This window comes from Crocodylus porosus, unplaced genomic scaffold (genome assembly GCF_001723895.1).
Source record: "Crocodylus porosus isolate Cpor-Errol unplaced genomic scaffold, CroPor_comp1, whole genome shotgun sequence".
Taxonomy (NCBI): Eukaryota; Metazoa; Chordata; order Crocodylia; family Crocodylidae; genus Crocodylus; species Crocodylus porosus.
In genome coordinates this window covers 1,399,121-1,415,328 of record NW_017728928.1, presented here as the reverse complement: position 1 = coordinate 1,415,328, position 16,208 = coordinate 1,399,121, and positions in this window count along the sequence as shown.

Genomic DNA, 16,208 nt, shown 5'->3' with positions numbered 1-16,208 from the left:
ACAGCCGTGCCAGGGACATGGTGCGACCCCCACCCCACCCAGCAAAGGGAGGCTGCACTGCAGCTGGGGGGCCTCGGGGGAAACCAAGGAGCGGGGCAGCGTGGTGGGGGCGGGAGCCGCGGCAGGACCTGCTTCCCGTTCATCCAGGCCCCGGCGCCCGCCGCGACAGGTGATTATCTGCCTCCACGTGGCACCCCGTTGCCCCCCGGCTCCCCGAGCGGGGGGAAGCCGATGCCCGCCGCACCGCAGCTTGTTCGCTGTGCACTCTAATGGCTATATCGATATTATCGCGCCTGGGACTTGCCCTGTGACAGATGTATTAATGAGCCCACGCCCAGCTCCCGGGAACGGGCTGCGTCGCTTCAGGAATGGAAGCAGGAAGCCAAGGCGGGGGGTTGCACCAACCCTGGTGCCTGGGGCCCTGCCTCAGGAGACAGAGACAAGCCCAGGGCATCAACCCCCACGTCTGGAAAACACCACCTCCCCTGACCTTCCTCCCCAGGCTGCAAGGAGGAGGTTGGGGGTCCGAGTGTGCAGGACCGCGGGCTGCAAAAGCCAGAGCCGGGGGAGCCAGGTGGAGCTTGGAGCTGCCTGCCCACCCCTTTCCACCTCCACCTCCATTGCTGCTTCCAGCCTGGCCCCGTGCACCTCTCCCCAAGCCGCCAGCCCCTGTGGCTCACGTGTGCACACGCGTGTGCACACACAGGCGATGGTCGCCAGGCCTGCATGGAGCTCTGCTTCTCCTCTCCTTACCCGGAGGCACGTACCCCGTGCTGCAGGCTGGGATGCGGCAGCCCAGCCCCGTGGCACAGCCAGGACACAGCAGCCACGGCCCCAGGGGGCTTTCCAGGGGACCTCATGCACTGGAGCAAAGTGACAGGACTCGTGGGGTGCGGGAGGGCTGCAGAGTCCAACCCCTGCCTGGGGCAGGATCAGCCCTGTCCAAACCAGCCCAGACGCATCCGTTGTCCGAGCTCTTGGCAAAGCTGCGCGGTCAGCCCTGACGCAGCCACGGGACATTGCACCCGCCCCTGCCACAGAGAAAGCCGGGGGGCCGCGGCAGCCAGCGTCCCGCGGCTGCAAATAGCTGAGGCCGTGCCCTTGTTGCAGAGGAAAGCAACCCCCTGCCCCAGTCCCTACCAGTCTGAGCAGGCTGACCCCAGTGCAGCATCGGTCTGACCCTGAGCAAAGGGGCAAGACTCTCTCGCCAGGAAGCATTGGCACAGCCCCATCCCCAGCCCGGGCTACAGCCTCTGAGAAGGCTTAAAAACACTGGGGCACGTGGAGCAGAAACGGGGCGCAGGCTTCCCCCCCAGCCCCATGCAGCAACCAGCAAAGCCCGGAAGCAGCGGGGCCCCTGGATCCCCTGGCACTGCCCACGGTTCCTCACAGCCCCCCATTTTCCCCATCAGAAATCGGTAGCCGCGGGGCCGTGCCGAGCAGCACGGTCCATAGGGCCGCTGATCTGCGCGGCTGGACTCGGCCCCTGCAGATGCAACCAAGGTGCCGGAGCCGGCGGCTGGCAGCTGGCGCGCGGCGGGCACGCGGAGCAGATGGGGAGCTGATCGAGTGTGCAGAGAAATCGGGTTTCTGTGATAACATCCTCCCCTCCCTCCTGCTCCTCGCCAGCCACTGGCACCAGCTCACGCTGGCACCCCCAACCCCCCCACACGTGCTTGGGCGGCGCATTGATTTTCCAGCTCCATTAAAGGGCAAACTGCCCTCAGCCCCTGGCCGGCTGGCTGCTGCGGGCAGGGGAGGTGGCTGCATCCTTCTTGCCACCCCCACTTAGGGGGTCTCTGCCCGCTTGGAGAGGTGAATCCCGTGATGCAAAGCAGCTCCATGCACCCCTGGCAACTGCTTTTTTATGTCAGGTCAGGCCTGTGTTCGCCCTGCACCAGGGGCGATGGGGCAGGGTTGAAGCTGTCCCCACTCTTGACCATCATGCCCATGCCAGGCCAAGGCAGGCCCTCTCCCTTCCAAGTCCTCTCCCCAGGTGCGCACCTCCCCGCCGCTGCAAACGGCCTTTCTTTCCTCTCTCAGCAGGCCCTGCTTGGGGGTCACAGCCATGGAGCAGTTTGCTAGCAGCAGGGTTGCTCAGGGCACGTACAGCGCCTGGCGCACACCGCGCCTGGGAACAACCAAGGAGGAGGACAAACCCAGCAGGAGAGGGCAGGGGGCGGTTCCCCTCTCGGGGTGCTGAGTTATGTCCCCCAGAAGGTACCCCTCCAAGCCCCAGCACCCCGCCAAAGTCTAACAGTGGGATTCAGACCCCCGGGACCAGCCCCAGCTCTCGTGCCCTGTCACGCTCCAGGCTCTCACTGTGGGCTTGCAAGTTAGATGTGAATTTTAAGGGGCCCTGACGTCTACTGGCCGATGGGGTCCCGATCCTGGCCAGGACCCCGATCAGTGGGGAGAGCGCGCTTCAGATGGATCCATCTGAGGTCTTTGCAGCCTTGGCTCGCGCGGCTCTCAGCGCCGGGCACGAAGCCTGAAGAAACCGGCCTGCGATCCCGCTGTAAGCTGGAGAGGCAGAGCCAACCCCTCTCCCCCCTCCGCCTCCAGCGACGAGCAGGGGCTGTGACCGCACGCGGCCCCCGCGCCAGCCTGTAAATACATTATTTAGCATTTCTAGTCCCCTCATCCATTATTGAGGCTTCAATTCGCTACAGGTCTGTGATGAAGTCTCCGAAGCGCGTCTGGGATGCTGCAGCAGGGAGAAGGGGCCATGAAGTCCCACATTGAAATTCGCCTGCAGACGCCACGGCTGTGTCTCCCGGACCGATCCACCCTGCGCAGACTTCGCGCCTCCTGCTAGGCGGGCCTGGGGAGGTTTTCAGGCTGGGGACAAGGTCTCCATCCAACCCTGCCTTGCAACAGGATGCTCCTAGTCCTCTTTGGCTTTAGGTTTGGGTCCTGTGCTTCACGGCAAAGAGAAATGCACGTGAGCCGTTCACAGCCCGTTCACTACCCCTGTGGTGTTGGGGCCTTGGGCAAAAGCCCTGAAGATGCCCTGCCAACAGAGCTGGCACGGTCTGGGACCCTGGTGGGGCAGGAAGGGGCAATCGGCACCTTCCACCCTCCCGGCAGCCGTGATGGCCTAGCTCCGGGCAGGCTCTGGCGCCCCTTTGCCCAGCACGTCGGACGCTGGCGGGCCACGCTCCCGCGTCCCACGGTAGAGTTTGCTTTGCACCACGCAGGAGCGATTGGGTTTGCAATCTCAGCCTTGGCCCATCCGTCACGGGCGGTGACACGCAGCGGTAATGGAAGGGCACAGGAGCCCTGCCTCCTCCCCGTCCGAGCCGGGACATAAATCCTGCTCTTCCTTGGCGTGTGCAGGATGGCGCAGAACGAGCCCCCGTGCGCAGAGCTCCATCTCTCCGGGCCCGCGTGTCGGGGCCCTGCGGAGCCCTTGCCGGGGAGGTTTAATGAGGGCGCCGCGTTTTGCAGGCACCGGCTCTCATCTGCATTCTGCCTCCGGAGAGGCGAGCTTGTCTCCTGACAGTTGACGGATGAAATACGTGGGGGGGGGGCTCTCAAAGCACGGCCCCGGCGCCCTCGGCTGTAAATCACAGGCACGCTCAGGGGCCGCTGAGAGGCCTGGGCTGGAGAGCGGGGACGGAGCGCGGCAGACAGAGAGGGTGCCGGCAGCTGGTGGCAGGGAGAAAGGGGCTGTCACCTCCCCAAGGTCACAGCCCAGCCAGAGGCCATCATCCTGCTTCTCTGAGCACAGCCACAAACCCTCTCCCCCGACCTGCAACGCCACGACTCAGGCCCTCAGAAAACACAAGACCAGCTTCAATTCATCAGGTTTTCCCTCAAAAGCATCCCTGTGGGGATTGTCCCCCCATTTCTGAGCTTTTGGGTCGCATTCCCCGGCTTCCCGACAGGCCCAGGAGCTTGTTTGACCTGCACGGAAGCAGAGCCTCGCATGCTCACAGGACGCCTGGAGCTGAGGCTTTGAGCAACGTCCCACGTAGCGGGAGACTCGGTGCCAGGCAATCGGCACAGCTGGCTCCGGAGCCGTTCACAGTTCAAGCGATGCAGTGAGGACTGTCCTGCTCTTCGGGAGGATGCCCCTAGCCCTCCAGAGCCGCGGGAGAACAGGCGTGGCGTGAGCCCGGCGGCGGCTGCATCGACAGGAGTCCCATTAGGAATTCGAAGCAAGAGGCCAGTGATGAACGCATGCTATAAATTTCCTGGGGGATGACACCATTTGATTAAGCTAAGTACCAGCCATGACACCTTGGCCTTATTTATTTAGTATTATTATATTTTTTTTTTAGGCTACATTTTTAAATCTTGGCGGATGGCGCTGTGTCGGGACTTGGCTTCCCCAACTCTTTTAGCTAAATTAAAGGGCCCTTCCTCACAGACAAAGGCACCTTCTTACTCCTTCCAGCCCCGCTTTCCTAGGTGCAGGTCTATTCAAAGCAGCTGCTTCCAAGTAACTGGGTCTGAGCTGCTGCTTAGTGACCGCTGGGAGTTTTGGAGGCATCACAGCAAGGGCTGTTCAGGAGAGCGCCAACACACACTTCAGTCCCCTCGACTTTAATAGGATTTTAGCAAGTAATTCAGTGCTTTCCTGAGCAACCAGGGAGGTTGCCCAGACAAGACTAAGCAGCATCCGTGAGAAGGGCTCCACGGGCGCTTGTGCACGACGTGCAAGGCCAGTGCTTTCGGTATAAATCCTGAATCTATGGCTTTCTTGAATTTGCAATGGCACTGGTCTCTCACAGTTAAATTGCTTTCCGAGTGGACGTCAACGTGGCCAGTACTTGCCCAGGATGTAATTGCCCTGTTGCTTCGGGGGGGTGTGCAGCACTGCAGCAAGATCTACAAGACAGGGCTGGATTTGCAGTGGGGAGGCACCGATGCCCCAGTCCCCCCAGGCCACGTCCCCCCCCGGGGCTGCCTGCCCTGGTGGAGCAGAGTCCCAGCTCTGTCCCAAGCCTCTGGGGCTGTGGTTTGATAGGAACAACCAGAACCATGTGGAAAACCCCGGTCATCCCCTGCAAAGTGTTGCCTTCCTCCCAGGGGCTCTCAGAAGGGAGGGGAGGAGGACCCTGCCATATGCAAGCCCCAAATCTGCCCCCATACAGATGATGCCCGTGTCATCTCCGGTCCCCCACCCCGGCGGCCCGTTCTGCTCCCCCATCCCCGCTTCAAGGCCGGTCAGTCTCCCAGCCTGGCCCTGAGAGCGCCCGGTTCCCCACGTCGGCCATCAATCTCCCCTCTGAAGTGCCTGGGCTGTCGGCGTTAGTTATGAATTATACATCCTGGACTCTGCATTTCTCCTTGCTGCGGCAATAATTCAGCCGGAGCAGTCTGGAAATGGCAGCTGTGGCCGAGGCAGGAGGGTTCGGAGAGCTAATCGCTCCCCCCAGCCTCCGGGACAGCGGTGAGCATCTCAACCAGCCTTGACAGGGCCGGAGAAATACGGCCCGTCCCTTTGGGCTGCGCTGCTCTCAGGCATGGAGGGCAGACCTGGGGGATGGAGCTATGCGGATTCTGCCTCTAGCCCCTAACAGCCATCTCCTCCCCTCTTGTCTGGGCTGCATTTGCCCTGGACGGTCCTCCGGTCTTCTCCGGGTCCACCTTGCACTTGCAGCCTGTATCCCACTGCTCCAGAGACCCCTTCTCCTTCCCAAGCCGTTCTTCTCCCTCCAAGCGCAGCCAACAAGCACGTGCCCGCCCCCGTGACACCAGAGGCCTGGACGGTCCATACGACTGTTTTATATCCCAGTCTCCCACTGTCCCCAGCAGCTTATCTGCAAACCATGCGCACTCACGCTGGGATGCTCGGCTAATCGCTGGCAGGTAATAGATGAGGGACCCATGGAAACCAACACTTACAAATGGCAGTAGCATTTCCTTAAATGTCACGCCGGGTGCTAGCTGTTGCCGTTATGCAATCCTCCGAGGCCTCAACCTTCAGAGGAGGGTTGGTTGGTTTGGGGTTTTTTTTAAATGCATGGCAGCGCGGCTGTGTCGGTGTTTAAAGGGATGCTGCCAGGTGCAAAGACGGCAGCCAACAAAACCCGCCGCCCGGCGCGGTGCCGGGATGATTAGAATTGAAAGGCTCTTTGGCTTCCTCGGTTATGCGGCATGTTTACCCTGGGAATTTTTACTCATCTTGGACGATGAAAAATAGCCCAGTCAGTTCCCCTTCTGGCTCTAGTCTGTCTCAATTTGGGTCTTTATAACCAGCTCCAAAAAAAAAAAAAAGCAGGAGCTGAAACCTGAAGGGTTAAGAGGAAGCTTTTCTTCCCCTACAGCATCAGCCAAAGGGAATTAGGTACCTGGATCCCACTGAATTTGCTGGGTTTGGGCTTAGTGCAACTCCAGACTGAACCCCCCCCACCCTCCCCCATTCATTGAAATTACAGTTTCAAATAATTCATTATCATATTCCCACTGCCATCAGCTCGACGTTGAGCCAAAACTCCCTGCAGCAGCAGTGTCCCTTCCACCGAAAAGTATAATATATGCCCCAAAGAGCGCGACAAGGCGAGCCATTAGGATCCCGTCAGAATCTATCCCTTCCTCGTTCATGCCTCCCTCGTATTTCCCTGGATGAGGGGCTCGCCAAGTGCCTGGCCTGAGCATCACGCATTCATCTATTCAGATGTATGCAAATATATTCATTTAACAACTTAATTCATTTAGCGGGTCCGGCAATTTTTATATTTCACCATTTGAGACACGGATTTTATTCCTCTGGCTGGGCTTTTTCCCCTCCCTTCTCCAACTTATCTTCATTTCCTTTGTGCTGAGATGGGCAAGTTTTTAAGTGGGGACATGATATCTGTTTGATCTAATAGATCTTCTCCGGCTGCAGTGCTCCCGTCCTCGCGGCAGTCGCAGAGCAGCCGGGCTCTCCGGGGAGAGGGGCCACGCTGACTCGCTCGTACATAGGCTCTGTGCTACCGGTGCCCCCCAAACCCCCAGGGAAAGACGGCTTCTCGCTGCCGTGTCACACGGTGCAAACTCCAGCCCGAGCTCAGGGCCGACCCCTGGTCATAGGACCCGAGATGCTGGCAGCAATCCTGGGAGCCAGCCTTCCTGGGCCAAGGAGCACGCTGCTCTGCAGAGCCGGTGCCTGGCGGGATGGCCGTGGCGGAGCTGGGCTGCACCCAGAGCCAGGTCTGACCTGCTGCGACTCCCCAGAGCTGGGGGCTCTCCCTGCCCGGAGGGGTCCATGCAAGGACGAAGCCTGGCTGCACACCAATCCCACACCCAGCCGGCCCGGATGCTGTGCCTACCACCGCCACCGCTGCCTGGTGGAGTTAAAGAGGGCGTTGGATGCCCTCATTGGGGGCTCATTTGTGTCTGCCTCCATGTCTGGGGTGCCAGGACCTTGCAACGGGCTCTGGAAGCCTTGCTTGGGGCCCTTTGCCGGCACCGACGTTGGGGTGGTGTCGGGTGCCCTGCTGATGCACGCTTGCCATGCAGATGGGCGTCAGGGCCCAGCCTCCAGCAGGGATGTGCCAGGGCCCGTCTCCTTGGCAGAGCCAGCCCCGCCGCGTGAATGAGTGGCATCTGCCACCCCCCGCGGATGACTGGCACCCTGGCATGCCCGGGCGTGTTCACGCGCTGCTAGCGGTTGGCACCGGTGCTCAGGCTCTTCCCCGCGCCAGGCCTCCAGGCAGGGCATGGAGCCAGCACCTTTGGTCCAGCCGCCCCTGCCTCACCCCCGGGGAAGGCTGCCCCCATCCTCCCTGCTTGGGTCTCCTCCACTGCTCCCCCGCTCGCCAGCCAGCTCCCCCATTGCTCCGTTTAAATAATGCATTAGCTTTTTAAACAGCCGGCAGCAAGACGGGTTGTTGTCAGCCCCGGTGCCCCCTCGGGCAGTTCAGTCCATTGCAGGGGGATCGGATGGGGAATCTGGCGAGACGGGGACACGCGCTTTCCTGCTTGGGCACCGGGGATCCATGGCAAAGGCTCTCGCAGCCCCACCGCGACCCCAGGCCGGGCTCCCCGCGCACCCAGCTCTGCTAATATCCCTCGTTATCCCTGCCACACTCTGCGCGGCTAGCCCAGAGCCCTCGGGCACCCAGACCTGCCCTCCTCTTGCTCCGCCACCCTCCCTGCAGCCTGCCCTGCCGTGGGGAGAGGGGAGCCGGTTCCCAAAAACAAACCTTTAAATACCATTTCTAAACTTTTAAATACCATTTCTAAGAGGCAAGGGGAAGCTGGGATACTGCCAGGGCAGCTCTCAGGATGCCCAGGGCTCTTCCTGCAGCCGCGGCTCCAAGGGCCATGTGGTTATCATCATCAAAGCACTCAGCGTTTAGTTGAAAGTAGAGATGAGCCACCAGCTCTCCGGCCCCAGATGCACAAATGACGCCCACGGGCAGGCTGAAGGACCAGCAAGGACACTGACCCCCAGCATGGGTTGCCTTTGCAGTCAAAGCTCAAGGTTTCAGGGCCTATTTCCAGGCAGATTTAACCCGGGATTGGCAACAGGAGGCATGTAGACCAGAGTACCATATTTTCTCATGTGCAACACGCACTTCATTCCCTGCAAATCAACCCCCGCCCCAAAAAAAATTGTGGTGCACGTCTTAAGCAGGGACACTGATTTTCTGGCACCCCCCCAGCATGGAAGCTCCTTTCTTGGACTCCTGCTTCAAAACCAGGCGTCCAGCAGCCCCGGAGTCTCTTTGCAGGCAGCTGCGGGAGTGGATGGGCTGCACCGTCTCATTGTGCTTCACTCCACCCGTGCTAATGATCACGTCTCCTCTTTAATTAGCTCGACGTGCCATTAATGAATGTTGCTCCTCCTGGTCTCTCTTCTCCTATTTCACAGCCTTGCTGACTTTTTAGCTCCATCCCTGCTCTATCGAGAACTATTCCATGCCCCCTTCATTCTGCTGTCCAAGGTGCATATTATATGCCCGGGCACGTTGTTAGCAAGAAATTATGGTATGTCTGCTCACCCCAGGCCCCCTGTTGGTGACCTGGCATCACTGCAGCCTTGCCTCAGTTTCCTTCTGACTTCCCATATTCACAAATTCACAGCCGTTTGGGGCTGGAAAGGGACCTCGTGAGATCAGCGGGTCCAGCCTCAAGCCCTTTAGCCGTACGGACCGAGTCCTGCTTCAGAGAGGAACGAGGCTGCTGGGAGCACCGTGCTGCCCTCCTGCAGCTGATTTAGCTCCGTCAGCACCGCCTGCCCTGCTCCACCCCACGGCTCAGCTCAGGTGTAAGAGGGCGGAAAAGGCACTGCGATTTTTATCGGCGCCAATAAAGCCGAGCGCAGCGGGCTCCCCGAGGCGAGCGCCGCGCAACCGGCATGGGCTCTCCCCCGCCGGCCCTCGAAGAGATTCCAATTTGCCACGTCTCTAAAATTCGCACTCAATTTCCTCTCCGCAGCTGGCTGTGATATTAGCTTTACAGTGAGTGATTTTCAATAAAGGCGACGGGGCTGAGGCATTCGCGGAGCTGCTGGGATTTGCAAGCCTTCCGCCGGCCCCGGCGCGGAGAGGGGCTGCAGGGGCCACTCACCTGTAGCTCGTGAAGCCTTTCTAGCCACGGGCTGGGGGACGGGGTCGAGCTCATTTACTAACATCGCCATCTTCCTGCCTGGGACCCCCAGCCACTGAGCACATCTATTTCCTTGCTCTCCAGGCAGCTTTGCTAACGAGGCGGTGGCAATGCCACCGAGTCAGCTGCGGCTGGAGGGCGGCGAAGGGGGTGGGTTGGGCACAGGGATCGGTGCTGGCAGCGGGTGGAGACGAGGGTCAAGGCCCCAAGGTGCAATGCGGGGCTGGGGCTGCTGAATGCAGACGTGTTGCCTCCGGGACCGGGCTGGCCACATCTGGGAGAGCGGGGTCTGCTCCGGTACTGAGTCACTCCAAGGGCTTGGGCATGGGGAACTGGGCTTGCAGCACCTCTTTTCATGGTGCCACGCACCCACTGCTCACCAAGGCCTGGCATCTGGGCGCAGAAAGTGTGTGAGAAGCAGTCCCTGCCTGGTGGACATCTACCAGCCTGGGAGACGGTGGTCCCTTGGCATCAAGCAGGGGTCCCCTGCGCTGTGTCTCTGCTGGGCTGGGACCCCAGCCTTCCTGGGACTCGGTCCATGGTGGGGAGCGATGAGAGGCACTGAGCTGTGCCCAAGCCAAAACCCACCCTAATCCATGCCCCCCTGAGCTACAGTCCCAGGAGTTGCAGCCTGGACCAGGCAGCTTGGGAAGGGGCTGAGGTTCGCAGAGGCTATAACAGAGCAAGGCCCAAAGGGCCAGGGCATCAAAGCGCCACTCGGGCTCTCATCGGGATGGCCGGGCAGACCCTCTTCTCTAGGCACATGGCTTGTCAGGCCCGTGGCAGGTCACTGAACAGAGATATAGGCCACCCCTCACCAGAAACCTGAGCTCTGGCATTGAAATGACACCCACGCTCCTCCTTCCTGCTCTCCAGCTATTAGGAACCGTTTCCCCCGCAGCAAGGTACAGACAGCAGACCCCGGCCCCCCTCTCCTCTTCCACTTCAAGACACTCACGATGCCCATGCAAACATCAGACACTGCCCTTACACCCTCTCCTCCACCCCCAACCCCTCCCCTCCCGCAAAGAGGAGCCAAGACCTCCAGGAGACGCTTTAATCTCAATCAATTAGAAATAAAGCGGTTCAAATGGCACGGCCATAAAAGAACACTTTAATTTTAGAGCTAATTAAATATCAACAATTGGAATGGAGCAACAGACACTTAACCTGGAGTCACCCATTATTTATAAGGAATATAATGCATTGACTCGGGATATGAAGTGAGTTGTAGTCATTTTAATATCAGCTGTCACAGTCTAACTGTTCTCTTTTGTCTCGCTCCGGCACAATCATCTCACCGGCTTCCTCCGGGACCATTACCACTTCTGCGCTCGACAGAAGATTAATTAAGCCGAGGTCCCAGCAGAGGACGTGCCCACGTGCTCGTGTCCACACTCGGAGAACCGGGAGAGGCGGATGCAGAGACCAGCCAGCACGTGATGGGGAGGAAAGCGGGGTGGGAAGCATTTCACCAGAGGGTTCGATGATAATTGCAACCCGCAAACTGTCTGACGACTTGTTAGGCGCCGTGAATTATTTATGGGGAAGGCAAGTGAGCAAGTGAGCCCGGTGCCCCTGGCAGAGGCAGTCCCCAGGGTCAGACCTGCGCCTGGCGGACCGCAGCACGGGGGTCCGGGCTGGAGGCTAATGAGAGGGGGAAGCGAGATGCCCCCAGTGCTGGCACATGCCCTTGCATGGGGAGGGAGAAGGTGGCACGGTAAGACCAGCCGGAGACAGCACGGTGAAGGGCCTTCTGCTGCTCTCCAAGACCCAGTCCTGGCGTCCCACGAGCCGGATTCAGCTCAGTGCAATGCAGACTCCAGGACTGCAGGGAACGAGGAAGGCATGCCAGAAAAGCAGGGGCATTTGCAGCTTTGCAGGGGCTCCACCAGGCCGGGACGGCACTGCACTTTGGTCACCCGGGTGCATCCACAGGTGCGACAGTCCCATGCCTTTCAGGAGTGCAGAACGCCTTGTGAAAGCTAACGAGCATCTCTGCTTCCCCAGCCCTTCGCACGGCGCCCCTGGGACCAGAGCCAGGCGCTGCCAGCAGCGCGTCACCAGCCCCGCGCCACTTCCAGGTGCCAAGCTGTTCGGCCCCCTCCCGAATCCTGCAAGCACCACCTCTGACCTTCTCTCAATAGGCCGCTTAGATCAATACCCACTCATGAATATTCATGGCAAGCTTCTTTGCAACCTTCTTCCCGCTTCCCGGTGTGAAGTTCGTTTAACATGTGCACCAGCGCCATTTCATTTAATGCACGCACTCGGCTTTTAATAGGCGCGCTGGCTGGGGCGAGCAGCGTGAATTGAATAGCGGGTCTAGTCAGCACAGGGAGAAGTGCCTCTGCCAGCTGTTCAGGCCCTGCTAACATCTGGCCCTCCGCGGTCTAACACAAGGCAGAGACACGAGCGGGAAGGGGCAGCCTTCCTAGCATGCCTAGAGATCTCCCTGGTGCTTTTCTGGTGCAAAGGAAGCCAAAGAGGGACGGCAAAATCCCTCCGGGTCCCAGCACTGGGCCATGTTTGGGTTGGGCCCGAGAGATTCAGCAAAAATTAACGTTCCTTGCAAACCTGCTTGAGTGATTTGTCCCCAGGTGACCCCTGATCCTCAGTGTGATCCTTACGGCCGTGTCCCCAGCACGCAGGATGGAGCGCGCCGCGGATGCCGCCCTGCGTCCCTTGCAGCAGTGACTCCTGCATGTCATCAGAGCTGCTGACAGCGAGGCTCTGGCTAACCGCATTATCCCTTTATTGAAGCAAGAGGTTGATTCTCCTTGCTCTTTATTCACAGCCGCTGGCTAGATGGCTGCCATCCGGCACGCAATTAGCAGCCTCCATCCGAGCAGCGTTGGGTGGCTGTCGTGTTCGTGCAGCCGCGGCGGGTCCCCCGGGCTGCACCCGATGGCAGCTTCGTCTTCTCGCGTGCGGAGGCCTGTTGCTGGCTGCATCCGCCAAGAAAAAGCTGCTTATCCTGTGAGCCAGAGAGACCACAGCCCTTCCACCGGCCGAGGGGCTCCTGGCACAGAGTCCCCGTTGCCTGGGGAATTTGCCACCCCATCTTCCAGCTCTTCGCCACCCCGGGGCTCGACTTGTCTTGCCCCCAACGACATGCTGAGAGCAGCATTTGGGGGCAGCTCTAGTTGCCCTATGTTTTATGCACCAGTTGAGCTAGGGAAAAGGGGTGCTGAGGCACGCTTAAAAGAGCCAAGCAAGGGCAGGGAGGGTTTGAGGCACCTGCGCGATGGGGAACAGCAACTGCCCTGTCCCAGCTCGGCCATCCTAGTGCACCCCGCACAGGGACCTTGCTTGCGCAAGGGGTATCTGCATGACAGGGGAAGCCTGCTGCTGAATGAGGGGGATCCCGGGAGCAGAAGTCCCTGTGCAACTGCCTTGGTGCTTGCCCGCTCCAGCTGAGCCACAGGAGCCCGTATCGACCCACGACGCACAGCTGGAATGAGGCCTTAAAAAATTTATCTGAAGCTGGTTGGAAAAAAGAAAAAGGATTGGAAGGGGAGGCCAGGGGAGGCAGAGCCAAGAAGAAAGACGGGTTTTCAAAGCAAACCTGTCCATCCACTTCAACAAGAGGTGTCTGTTCCAGCCCGGGCCCTTCCATCAGCCTCTGTCAAAGGGAAAATTGATTTCAGGCAGGCTTAAGTTTTCAGGGCTACCCGGAGGTCTCAAGGCTCTGCTAAGCCGCTTTGCAGCTGGGGCAGGGCGGAAGCAAGCTGATGCAATGCCTCTCCCCGGACAAGCAGCGTGGGTGGCCGGCGGGGTGCTTGGGGCGCGTGCCAGCTGGGCGTGAGCTGCTGCGACAACGGCGTGTTTGTACGGTGGGTGCCTCCTCTGAAAGTGAGCTTTTTCTCCCATGGGTCTGCAGACTACCGTATTTTCTCAAGTACAACACGCACCTCTTTCCCCCCCACATCAGCCCCGCCCCAAAGTGAGGGTGCACGTCGTAAGCAGGGAAGCTGATTTCCCACCCAGAAGAGAAGCTGCCCCGGGTCTACACGGCCCAATAACTAACTTGCTACAGCCGCAGGAACACACATGTACTGTGGTGTCCTGCCCTAGCATGACCTGGGCGTGAGCCGCTGACCCTGCCGGAAGGGAGGCACCAGAGTGGCTCCGGGCTGCTCGTTTGCAATGCAATTGCCTTGCAGTAGCCAGGCAGGGCAGAGGACCTATTATCAGTGTGAGGCCAAACTGCCAGGGAGTCTCTTGTAGGGCACAAGGGTGTCTGGTCCCTTCCCTCATCATCTAGGACAGTGGTGCTGCTTTGCCCCTACCAGCAGGCTCGGTGTCTGCTGCAGTAACCCAGCAAAGGGGGGCTGGAGGCATAGTCCAGGGGCAGTCCCGGCTTCAAACCAGCTCGCTCACAACAGCTGGTGACACGGCTGAGGTCAGTGCAGACAGGGCAGAGTCCAACGCAGGCAGCAAAGCCCACCTGAGAAATGAGGCAGCTGGAGGCAATGGCCACCCCGGACATGAGTCCTTGGCTGCCGGCTCGGGGGCTGCGAGGATGGAGACGTCTCTGCTTCAAGCTGTCGCTCCCAAAACGCGGCGTCTCATCCTGTCTCAGCGGGGAACCAGGAGCCAACAGCGGGGGTGCAGGGCAGAGGCATGGCTCCGGTGCTCGAGCCGCAGGAAGGACGGGAGATGGGAGTGCAAACTTTGAGAGAGGAGCTGCATTGCTGTTCAGGAGACTCAGTGGTGAGTCCCAAAATGGGCGAGCGTGGAGCTGGAGGCCGATCACTAGCAGGTGCCAAGGGAGAGGCAGCCAAGGCGGGGTGCTCCGGGAGTGCCCCGTTCCAGCCGGTCTCCAGGCCTGGTGAGCCACTTCGGTGCTTTTATTGCTGGGAGACAGGTGAGTCCTAACAGGGACCTCCAGGTGGGCTAAATATGGCCAATAAAGCCACCCCGTTGTCTCAATCCCTCGAATCTCAGTGCCTCAATTAAAGGGTCCCATTAACCGAGGACACGGCAGCCCCATCCAACAAGGCGACCGCTCTGCAGCAGTTTCATCAACCGCCTCAACGAAATGCCCCGATGTAGACATAAGACCCCGGCAAACTCCTACACGCCTGCTCATATTAGCATCACTCCATCTGTGGCAGGAGGGGACCAGTGCGGTACCAGAGCCCGGGAGTATGTACTAACAATTACACTAATGGAAATTTAGTTTACCGCAATAAAGGCACTGCCATGTCAGCACGCCGGGATTTATGGCTGCCATTCACGGCCTCCCAGCAGACGCTAACTTGGCCCCTTCGGAAAGGCACTCCCTATTAAACTCAATTATCGACAACCCAGCCATCCCCAAAGCCCTTGGCGTGTGTTCTTGTCAGTAATTTGCTGTCTGATTGTGGGTTTTCTCCAGCTGCTAATCACAGCCAAATATCAAGGCCCCGTGACCTTTCCTCCCTCCTGACAGCGGGTCAGGAAGACTGACTGGCAGAAATCGTCGAGTGGGAAATTGCTGGAGGAAGGTGGGGAGAGGAAAGGTTAATTTTCTCTTGTCACTCCCAAACCTGGGCTTCGTAATTAGATCCGCAGCTTCTGAAGAAACTAGCATTTAAATGGCCTTTCCCCGCACTCTGCCAGCCCAGTCCAGCCAGTATCTTCCGATGGGTGATGCGAGAGATGTCAAGGGGGAAGGGAAAGAGCCATTCTGGAATCCGTGACTGGGGCGCTTGTGCACGTGACGAAAATTGTCCTCTTTTGTGAATTAACTGCGTTACAGTTTTCGCTTACAGACTTTCTCCCCCTTCTCTGCTCCCCAGACCTTGTGCCGTTGGCAATATCAGGTTGGACTCAGCCCCTGCGTCCCGCTTCATCCCTGACCCTCAGGAAAGCCATGATCCTGTAGAGGAAGCTCAGGGAACTGCAAGCCAGAGTGTTTTTGCCTCGTGCCTTTGGACACTTTCCCCCATTTTTGCACCTGCGAGAAGGAAGCGCTCGTATCTGGTGCCACAGGTTCGTAGGAAAACAGAGCTGGAAGGGATTTCTGGAGGGCATCTACATTCAGGGCAGGATCAGTCCTCCTTGACGAAGTACAGAACAAGGGCAGAGGAGGTCCTGGAGGCAATCCTCAGGACAAGCAACACTAGGAAGGGAAGCTGAGGTCATGATGCTCTTTTTCGGACAGTCACAAACCCAGGCCTGAGCCAGGTGCTAGATTGCAAGCCAGGAAGCTCATCCAGGTCCCGGGGATGGCAGTGGGAAAATGCGCACTGAATTTAGCGGGTGCTGGATGAGACCCCACAGCAGACAGCGGGCTCTCTGCAGAGCTGGGAGTTTGGATCCACCCCTTGAAGATGCCGAAACGGGTTCCTCAGCCTTGCTCTGGGAGACGTGGGCACGGTAGGGGTCTTCCAGCATCCATGGCAAAGACTGGTCCTGGGAAGCTGATGCCTGGTTCTGGCTGCTGTAAGGCAGCCTCATTTAACACGACCCCCAATAACCGTGAAAAATAACCAGCTCTAAAGGCAAGGTATCCCCAGCACAAGCCGTTGCCTCGAGCCCCTCTGTAATGAGCCCGTGACTGGGCCGGCCGGCCGGCTTCATTACCAGGCAGATGCAAATTCAGTTCCCTGTGTGTACAAATGAGCTGCTCGCACTTCCCCGTTATTGCTTTCTCCATCACAAACCGGGGG